Here is an 11,093-nt window from a genome sequence, read left to right as displayed (position 1 = left end):
TGGGGGATGAAAACCAATAGTTTTCTGCTGCCAAACCTTGGTCCAGCTCAATAGCCAGGGATACCAAGTCCCTCCCCCAGGGAGCGCCACAGGAGGCAAGCCTTGAAGAACGGTGGCCTGAGAGTTTTACCCAACACCCTCCCACTCCAGTGCCTGGGGTCCCCACCTCCCCTGGCATAATACCTTCGTTTATTGAGTATGTGCCTGGAAAGTTTCCCCCAGAGCCACATTCCTTTCTGTCCACATCTTATCCACATTTTATGGTGGTAGTTTGTAGCGACGGAGGGGGCCCGTGACCCACCTTCACAAGGATTTGGAGACACATTCCCTGTCTTACATCTCATTTTTAAATGTATACTTCGGGAATAGGGGCACAGAATTAGGGAATCAATGGGACTGACTACATTCACTGGCCTCTCACTCCTTGTTTTTATAACACTCCAGGGGTTTTGTCTCATTAAGAACCTGGCTGAGCACCGTGGTAAGGCCGTCCCCTGGTCCGGATAGGAGGAACGCGTTCTACGTCACTCGGTGGCTCGTTGGCTTGACATGTTTCTTCAGCATCCCAAGGGCGAGCGCCAAGTCACCTCCCCCGCGGAAGGAACCGACCTCAGGAGACATGTGCTAAGATCACCTTCATTTCAAGTGTGTAAAAATCCTGGCATCCTACTGTATTCTAATCTAACCACAGCTGTGAGCCGTGCCCTGCAGGGCTGGGGCCTGGGTCTCCAGGGTAGGAAGGAACTGCCTTCTCCATGGAGGGTGCGAGGGGAAGCTGCTGGGGAGCGCTAGGCCCCTGGCATGAGCTCAGGGCGCTGCCACTGTGCCTTCTGTGTCCATGTGCTAGGCCTGCTGTAACAAGCTGCCATGCGTGGTGGCTTAAAACAACACCGCTGTGTTCTCCCCTGGCTCCGGAGACCAGGGTCCATGTCAGCTTAGACTGGCCTAAATCAAGGTGTTGGCAGGGCTGGGCTCCCTCCAGAAGGCCTAGGGGAGAATCGATACCTTGTCACCTCCAGCTTCTTGGGGCTCTCGGCCTTCCTTGACTTGTGGTCATGTCACTCCCATCCCTGCTCCATGTCACATCACCTTCTGCTCTCCTGTCTGAAGTCTCCGTCTGCCTCCCTCTTTTAACACCTGTGCTCACAGTCAGGGCCCGCCCGCTCACCCAGAATACCCTCTCTGTTTTAAGAACCTTATCTCGATCACATTGGCCAAGTCTTTGCCACGTAAGCCAACACTCACGCGTTCCAGGGATCAGGAGGTGGACTTCCTGGGCGGCCATTACCCAGCTGACTGCGACACCCATTGTTACCTGCACTCAGGTTTTGGGGAAGTGGACTCGCTCGTCATCTCCCTGAGGAGTAGTTCGTTCCAAATCCTGGGGAACCCCACTGTAGGAGTTGTGGTTCTCAGGCCAGGTAGGGGGACTCCCTTAGGTGACAATCTACAGCAGGGCGATTTGTAGTAGGGTTCTAAGACGAGGGTGTGGGCTGGAGAAGGTGTGTTCATTATACTCACTTAAAGTCTCCCTTTCATCTCCTGGGGTTGCAGCAGGACCCTGTGAGCTCTGAAGGATTTAGAATTATAGGGTGTTCCCTATGGTCTGGAACTGAGTCTGTCTGTGGTGCGAAGACACTTGCACGAGACAGGACACCAGCCTGGCACTGGGAGGGGAGCAGGGAGGGAATGGGAAGTGGAATATGGGAGACAGCCACAAGGGATGGATGACATGTGTAACAAGGTTGATTCAGAAGACCCCTCTTGGGGCGCCTGGGTGGCTCAGTCACTTGAGCGTCTGACTTTCGATTTTGGCTCAGGTCATGATCTCAGGGTCATGAGATCGAGTCCTGCGTTGGGCTCCAAGCTAGGTGTGGACCCTGCGAAGATTCTCTCTCTCGCTCTCTAAAAAAAAAAAAAAAAAGACCCCTTTCATATTCTTCAGTATCTGGCTTTGCTTTTCTCTGTCTTAGCCCTTCCCCCATTGTCTCTAATCATCCACCTGGCTGTTTCCCTAATCAGGCTGAGGACGAGGGTCTGTCTTGTTTGTTCCCTCGGAGATCCGGCCTGTGGCATGGTGCCTGGCATGTCGTAGGAGCTCCATAAACACGTGGGAGATTGAATGAATGAGTGGAGAAGAGAGTAGGAATTCTGGGCGGAGGGCTGGCAAGAGAAAGTGCTTGGAGGCAGGGCAGTTTTGTGCACAGACGCGGTGACGGTCACCGGGAGAAAGTGGAGCGGCGTGACTGAGTTTGGCTGGTGGATGGCTTAGCGGAAGGGCAGTGAGGAGGAAACGGCTGCTCTGTCCTCACTCCTGGGCTGCTCTTGGCAGCCGTGTGGGAAGGTGGCGGCGCTCCTGGCCGAGCACACCCCGCTGAGGCCACAGCAGTGTGGCAGAGCCGGTGGGAGCGTGGGCCTTGCAGCTCAAGACCTGCGTGACCTTGGGCGTGTCACTTACACTCCCCAAGCGGTGCTGTCCTGGGCTGTAAAATGAAGGCAGCTGCCGCAGCTCGGACCTGTGCGTAAATGAGAGCACGTAACGAGGGCTGCCCGGTGTCTGGGATGCGGGCAGACTATTATTATTGTGATTATGGTCATCTGTCCGGCGCCTCGCTGGGCGCTCTGGTCACACCGTGTGGCTGGGTGCACCTCGCCCAGCCGTTCTGCCTGCCGCTGACATCCGAGCCTTCTCTTGCTCCCTGGTTGCCGTGGGTGACCAGGGGCTGGTGTGTCTGTGTTAGGACCCAGTGCAACCTGGATGAGAAACCGAGGGGTTCTTAATGTCTGAGCTGTCCTCTGTGCAAGCAAAACCAGCAATCGAGGGGCTGTTTCTAAGGACTAAGGTTTGGCCCTGGATCTATAGTTTGTCTCGAGCTTGCAAAGCACTTGTCTTGTAGCCTTGAGAAGCTGAGCAAAGGGGCACTGGGAGCTTTGAAGCAACCCAGCTCTGCTGGAAAACAAGGGTCAAATGAGGCAAGCTTTGGTGCCAGATCTGATCTTAGAGCCAGAGTATGTCTTTGGCCTTGGCTCTCAAAGAGATTAGACCAGAGATCAGAGCCAATGGGATCTTTTCCAGTGTTAATTGGGACTAATTATAAGAACAACACGGAAGCTCGTCACCGCTGTCTCTCCTGGTGTCTGTCTTACGCGCTGAAGTACAGAACTTGCACACAAAGTTTGGAGAAACGCAAGCTGGTGTCAAAGTCTCCGGCCTCATGGTGAGGTTTGCGTGGCGTCTTCTCCTTATTAAAAGGGTGAAAGGTCAGAAGGAGAAGTGCCTTTCAAATTATCCAACGACATGGGTAAGACCCATTTGCCAGTTGGAATATATAGATATGTTTTTAATAGATGAGGCCCTCACCAGAGTTCTAATTAAAAATCAATGTGATCTATAATTAAATTCTAGCGATCGCATATGCACCAGCTCGTCTCGTTAGCTTTTAACCAGAGGCAGAGAAGGAATGCTCGTATTGATCAACTCAGGAGCCCTCGAGGTTGTCAATATGAGATGTCTCGTCTGAGGGCCGGTGGCTGCTTCGCTGGGCAGCTCCGAGCGCCCAGCCTGAAGGACACTCCAGCCGAGTGTCCCATGTACCCCGACCACTGAAGCGCTCCGTCCGGAGGGTCAGGACCCCATCCGCAGTCTCCAGCCTGCTGCCTCCCAGCTCTCTGAGCGGTGAGCTCCGAAGAGGAGGCTTTACAAGGAGAGAGGAAGCAGGTCCACGGTGTGCTTCTCTGTCCCCACTCCACCGCGGCCGAGTCCCCCTCATTCTTCTCAGGGCAGGCTACCGAAAAGGCAGCTGAGTCACAATGACGAAGGACCACACCGGCTTGCGGGCTGCCGGGAAGACCGCGAACACCTTGAGAGAGTCCAGGCCTGTCCCAGGGTGCATCTTACCTCCCCCTTTTATGGGGAAGAGTAGTTTTGATTATTTTCCTTAAAAAAATAAAAACACAAAAGGTGATGTTGCTTTGCCTGCACTCTTAGTAACACCCCAAGCAATTTACCAGCCAAGGTCCACGCGTGGCAGGTGGCTAGTCCTTCTCCAGAGACGTCCACATTTTTGATTTTTGTCCCCTTGTCTGATCCCTGTCACCATGATGTGAGGTGTGGAGTATTATTATTATTTTTTAAAGATTTTATTTATTTATTTGACAGAGATAGAGACAGCCAGTGAGAGAGGGAACACAAGCAGGGGGAGTGGGAGAGGAAGAAGCAGGCTCATAGCGGAGGAGCCTGATGTGGGGCTCGATCCCAGAACGCCGGGATCATGCCCTGAGCCGAAGGCAGATGCTTAACCGCTGTGCCACCCAGGCGCCCCCGGAGTATTATTTTTATTCCCGCTTTACACATGAGCAGTTTGTCCTCCGAAGCAGAGGGCTGCGGGATTTCTCCAGGTTCCTGCAGCCTGATGGATTTCTGGGGTGGAAAATCCATGTGGCTCAGTGGCCACTGTGGTCCCACTTGTCCCTGCCAGAGCCTCTGGCTCTCCCGAGAGCTTTCTGTCTCTCTTTTTCAGCTGAATTTCATCAATATATATTTCATTTATGGCTTTCTCCCCTTTTTTTCTTTAGATTTTATTATTGAAATATTAACGTATTTTTATGGTAAAAGATTTAAATTATGTGTGAGAATATAGAGGATGACGTGAAAGGGCCCACCCAGGGCTTGGAATACATACACTCCCATGGTCCTCCCCGGCCCCCTCCCCCTCTTCCATTCCTGCTTCTCTCCCTCCTTCCCCTCCTCCTCTTTCTTTTTTCTCCCTCCCTTTTCTCCCTCCCCCAATCCCGTATATTTAAATAAGACAAGGATACTATTTGGCACAAAGAAAATTATGGTTTTAGAAGTCTGGCTTAGGGGAAAGCAAGAATTTTGTCAAATTCTCTCCTTTATATGAAAGAGAAGGACTGAAAACCTTAGATTTCCGAATTCTCCCAGCGTGTAGAGCTGGGCTGAACTTGGGAAGGAGGAAGCTATGGCACAGACGAAGGACAGGAGAAGTCTGGTGGTTCAGCACCCTCGGCTTTGTGGGGAGGTAGGAAGCAAGATAAATAAAACCCTCCGAGTCACCTTTGGTTCCTCCCTTTCCCTCCCATCCCATATGCTGTCTCCTAGCAAATTTTCTCAGCTCGGCCTTCATAATATTTCCCAAATCCAACCCCTGTGGACCACCCCCAACTAACATCCCAGTCCAAGCTGTGAGTATTTCCCCTGGATGATTTCGATGGCCTCAGGGGTGAGCCAGAGCCAACTTCTTAAATCATCAGAGCTGATTCTTAAATTCCCAGGAATTTTGCAAGGCAGTTGCCAAGTGTAGCCATGGTTAAAAATTAAATAATGTCCACATATATATTCAGCCATGAGAAAAAGGGAAATCCTGCCATTTGCGACGGCATGGCTGGACCTCGAGGGCGTTATGCTAAGTCACACACAGAAAGACAAATACTGCATGATCTCACTTATATGTGGCATCTAAAAACATTGAATTCATAGAAACGGAGTAGAACTGTGGTTGCAGAGGCTGGGGTGTGGGGGAAGATGGGATGTTGGTCAAAGGTGATAAACTTCCAGTTATACGAGGAGTAAGTTCTGGGGATCCAATGGATTGCATGTTGACTGTAATAAACACTACCGTATTGATACGGAAAATTGGTGAGAGAACAGATCTTAAATGTTCTCACCAAAACAACAACAACAAAACGGTAATTTTGTGTGTGGGGGGGGTGGAGGTGTTCACTAACCTTACTGTGGTAAACATTCTGCAATATATATATCAAATCATCACATGGTACGTCTTAAACTTACACAATGTTCTATGTCAACCAAGCTGGAAAAAATTAAATAATACACACTTGCCATTAAATTATAAGAAGCAAGGTAACGAACATTTAAAAGTCATCACTTCCTAATTGACTCCATTTTCCTGTTATCTGTGTTTTTGAGGTTGTCGGCACTGACTGAATGTGTGTGGCGGAAACGTGATATAATGGAGGCCACTTAGCATCTTCTCCCAATTCTGCTTTCAGTCTTAGCAGGAGCTTGAAACGACTGTGGTGGGAGTATCGACACCATGGAAATCAGCGAACAGTACAAGTCAGTAGTAGTCAACACTTCATGAATCCCTGCTGTGGATGTTTCAGTCTGAATTAGAAGTCCCCGTCTCAAGAAGGAGTTTCTCAGGCCTGTCACCTCCCTGTTCCTAACATCGCCCTTCTCTAAGCTGGCTCAGTTTATCCTGTAAGTGTTACTCTAGAAGCCTAGCTAAAGTCTTGCCCCACTGAGGAAACTTCCTTTCTATTTTATTTATCTGGTCTCCTCCTTTTCAAACCCTTTCCATTCCATAGGCTGGTCTTACCCCTAACTTGTTCCTATACGTCCTCGGTGGCATTGTAAATTCTTGGGACAGAGTCAGTACCCATTAGGTGCTAAATAGGACATACCAATTGATTCCGACCTATGAACCTAGCCCGGGAGAGGATAATGTTGTCCACAGTAGCGAAAACAGATATTGAAGAACTTTATTATTATACTTGTCATTATTATCATCTGATGGAGCTGATATTTTTATTTTGTCCTTTGTTTCTCATTCACAAAATAATCTGTGCGGTAAGCAGTATTACCTCTACTTTACAGATGAAGAGGTCACTCGCTCAGCTCAGACAACTAGTAGGCAGAGCTGGGACTTAAATCTGTACACTTTCTAAGAGGAGGAATTTTCAGCAGACTTTATTCGAGGAAAATGTCTGAGGGCTCCATAAAAAGGTGAATTTTCTTGGGAACTCCAAATGATATTGGAGAATGCTCATTGTGGTCCCATGCAAGCCCTGCTTCCCAGAGTAAGAGACCAAGAAAAGAGGTATAATGACTTTCTCAGAGTTGCCAGGTCTACAGAAGGCTTTCTGTGTTCCAGACTCTTGTAAATAGGGGAATAAGTACTATCCTGTTGGGCTGGCCTATTGGAAGTGATTTGCTGTGGCTTCTCAGTGGGACTTTCAAGTCAGGGGCAAATACAGCACCAAGGCAATCATAGTCCTTCTTGCTATGGGTGCCATGACAAAAGATGACACATATCATTCTCCATGGCTTGGACAGGATTCATGGGGACTTCAGAAGTGTTGAGTAAAACATGGGCTTTGATGGTCCTCTTCTTCTGGGCCTGTTTGAATTATACGCCAGGGCTGTCATGGTGTTCTCAAAATAGAGTAATACAAGTTGACTCAGAAACATGGTGGGCCCATTTGACCTCAAATTTTGCATCTCTTCTCATAAATTTAGATCATGTCTTAGGATGACCTCAAAAAATGTACACAGCTGTTGAGATGGATTGATTTAAGCTTGAATTTGGACTTTGGCTCCTTCTGATTATTGCCTGGAGGCCAGTTCTTTTGTCTTTCTTGGCCTCAGTTTCTTCATTTGCACAATGGGGATAATGTTGGAATTGAATGAAATAAAGTATGTAAAGAGTCTGCTAACGTGCCTGGCATGCATGGTCCATGCACATCAAGTCTGGGTTTCCTTCCAGAAACACAGGTCAGGGCCCCTCAGCAGGGATTTGTCTGGCCCCACCTGACGTCGGTCTTCCCACCAGTTTCAAACTGGGCTGCTCGCTTGTGGCCAGGGAGTGTATTCCAAAGCATTCCTGCTTGCCAGCTCAGGCCTCAGGGCTGCTGTGAAGTTGCAATTCCTTTCATGGAGCTCATGTGTGTGACAGGGTGTGCCCAGCTCTTAAAGTGCTTTGATGAAAATGCCTTTGTGCTAAAAGCTCTATAAATGTAAGGAGCAGACCCGGGCGTGGTGTTTCCAGAATACTCCCAATGTTAGCTGTCATCAAAGGCTCAGGTCATAGAAAAGTTGGAAATGGAGGTGGTTTGCCAATTCAGTGATTCTCCAAAGCAGAGATGGCTTTTTGTTTTTAACTTCTATTTCTTGACTCACTTTGCTTGATTGTACAAGGCCCGTCTTGCCTTTCTTGTATCTTCTGAGCTACAAAAACCTGATTTCAAGTATCTTTCAAAAAAAAAATTGCCCATTGCGTACTGTGTCCCTACCCACCTCTCCCCCACCCAACCTACCTACCACCCAACAACACCCAACAGCACCCCCTGGTGGTCAGCAAGGGGCTTCTCTGACCCCACACCTCACCAACTCTCCTTATCCTTCAGTGGGAATGTACTCAGTCACTTAGTCATTCACTCACTCACTCATTCATTCACTTGTTCATTCAACCACTTTTTATTGGTTAATTCTGAGGCTCCAGGTATTGTAGACACTGGAGGTCCCGATATGAACAGATATGGTTCCTGTGGGAGTCACAACTCAGTAAAGAAGCAGAAGGACAAGTACCTGATTATAATTGTAACAGGATTGCACCACAGCAGAAGTGTTCACACAGTGCCAGGGAAGGAACCAGAAGCGTACTTATCTTGCAGCTAAAGGAGTTGAAGTTTCAAAGGATGAGCATTTGCATGGGCCCCTTTAGAGCCTCTAACAACGTATTCATATGGTCATGTAATTTTATAAAATTTACCAAAGTAATCTATTTTAGAGATTTTATTTATTTATTTGAGAGAGAGAGAGCACGCGGATGAGCAGGGAGAGAAGCAGAGGGAGAGAGACAAGCAGACTCCTCTGAGTGCAGAGCCCAACTCAGGGCTCAATCTCATGACCCTGAGCTCATGAGCTGAGCTGAAATCCGAAGTCAGGTGCTCAACCAACTGAGCCACCCAGGTGCCCCCAAAAGTAATCTATTTTACAGGAACCAGCTCAAATCACTCTTCTCTTCTACACTGATATTCTCCCTATCATATTTCTCTTTGTATTAAGTGGCATAGGAAGTAGCCAAGGGAGTTTTTACAACTGGCTAAGGGAAAGTTGAATTTGGGATGCCTTTTGTTTGGGTTTAGTGAGATATTTTTATGTGGTTTATAGTTAAGCTGCTGTTAGCCCTCCTTAGGCGGGAATGGCCTCCAGAAATTCTTTTTGTCGCCACCTGCTGTGACTTACCAGGCTGTGACGTACTGCCTCGTGATCAGAGGTTATATCACAATTTAAACACGTCTCCTCACTCCCGGCACCAGAACTATGTGTGGAATGGCGGAGAAATGTGATTTAAATGTATGGAGCCAGCAGCCCGTCTGTGGAATGTTCTTTAGGTTATCAGACATGTCTGTCACATTATAAGCAGGGGATTTGGTTATGAAAACGTTTGAGAGAGATTTCCCAAGATGTGACAGCAATCTTAAAATTTTACATAACGTTTCCAATAATGAGTTGTGAAGCTGAGAGAAATGTGTTCAAACAATCTATACGATACAGCAAATTCCTGTCAACTGTGTTAGAGGAAAGAGACTGGATGCTGTTATTCCCTGTATCAAAAGCAGAAGGTCTAAAAATGCCTTATGAAGAAGTGACCAAAGAGGACACAGATAAAAAGTAGAGGGAGGAAAAATAGTATAGAGGTATGTAGGGAAGACTGTTAAAAAATTTTTAATATTCATAAAAATTGTAGTATTTGTGGTATTTGTCAGATGTTGTAGATATTTTATTATGCTTGTTTTTCTCATTCTAAATGAACTTTCAGTCACCTAATTCTCTCTTTCAATTTGTATGATTTCCTCTCAGACTGTGTCAACTTCAGACCTTACAAAACTTGAACCGGGCCTCAGAAAGAGAGCCTCAGGTTGTCCGGGGACCCGGTGCGTGTTCATTGAGCGGCAGCGCGTGAGCGGAGAGATGGAGGAGACACACGAGCTCACCGAGTGGCAAGTGGTGAGGACTCTTTCCAACCGGAAGGACAAAGGAGAGAGACCTGTGAGAGCATTTCCACCCAGCAGAGAGGGGCCTTGTGACTGTGGGCCCAGGAGGCAGGAGGCGCCGGGCCAGGGGATGAAGAGGGGCTTCTGGTCTATGAAGAGCTGAAGCAGTGGAGAACCACTGGAGAGTGTAGGCAGGAGATAGGCAGGTGCAGGTTGGGGGGGGAGGGTGTCTCTATCCTTCTCGTGTTTGTCACCTGGGTTTGTGAGATGGAAATGGGTAGAGTCATCAATCGGAATAAAACAGTATTGACGAGCACTCACTCTCTTCGTCTGTTTGGGCGGCTAGAACAAATTACCACAGACTGAGTAGCTTATAAACAATGGAAATCGATTTCTCACAGTTCTGGAAGCTGGAGGTCCAAGCTCAGGGTGCCAGCTCAGAGCCAGTGCCTCCTCGCTGGGATTCACATGGGAGAAGGGGCTGGGGAGCTCTCTGGAGCCTCTTTTATAAGGCACTGTTGCCATTCATGATGGTTCTACCCTCCTGCCTTCAGCCCCTCCCAAAGACCCCACCTCTGTCTTTGGGGGTTAGGGTTTCCACATACGTGTTTGGGGCCAACACACACATTCAGACCATATGTTATGCGCTGAGAAATTAGTTGATAATGAGAACAGCGAAGACTCAATCTTCAAGAAGTAGCCTGTCCCTCATAGAGAAGCAGGTATCTTTGAGATGGAAGCAGAAGAAAATGCAAAGAACATTATAGTTGAATATATATGGTAGAGTTTCACCAGATAGAATAATCTCTTTCAAGAGTTTTATAGTCCCTTCAAGGCCTTTCACTCTTTCTCTTCTGGAACTTTCAAGTGTCTGGTAAGAACCCAATGGCGCCTGAGGAAGGAGCTCCCTCAAGTTGCTGAAGTTCACGGTTGTGCAACGTCCTTCACCAAACACGCCGCATGAAATCTGTGCGACTGACAAGTTCAAAGGGAAATGAAGTCAACGTACTTTTAAGAAGCAGAAATATGCTTGTCAACCACTTTATGTTTCAACAAATCTCTTATGCTCACACTCCGAGTAAGAACCGTCGGTGGGAGCGCGGCTACTTGTGTCTCATGACACAGCCCGCGCCCTACTTAGATTCTCGGGCTTTCCAAGTTGAACAAAATTACCTTGACTTCATCCCCCTCCCCCGCCCCCATGTTATCATTTCTTTCCGTTTTCCTTATTCGGACGAGGTGTCCGTATCCATGGTTTGTAGGGCGCATGCTCGAGCGCCGGGACGCTGCTTCCGTTCAAGGAAGTCGTGAACTTCCGTTCAAGGAAGCCGTGA

The 11,093-nt window shown here is 48.2% G+C and overlaps 1 long non-coding RNA gene across 1 annotated transcript; it reads left to right on the top strand.

Moving 5' to 3' along the window:
• Positions 1-16: 16 nt before the first annotated feature.
• On the top strand, positions 17-10,000 carry LOC103656493. Its single transcript, XR_566630.1, has 3 exons — positions 17-645; positions 6,031-6,241; positions 9,626-10,000. It is a non-coding gene; the product is annotated as an uncharacterized LOC103656493 (long non-coding RNA).
• The last annotated feature ends 1,093 nt before the right edge of the window (positions 10,001-11,093 follow it).

The sequence above is a fragment of the Ursus maritimus genome, unplaced genomic scaffold (assembly GCF_017311325.1).
Source record: "Ursus maritimus isolate PB19 unplaced genomic scaffold, ASM1731132v1 scaffold_31, whole genome shotgun sequence".
Classification (NCBI taxonomy): domain Eukaryota; kingdom Metazoa; phylum Chordata; class Mammalia; order Carnivora; family Ursidae; genus Ursus; species Ursus maritimus.
This window is presented reverse-complemented; position numbering and strand designations above follow the sequence as displayed.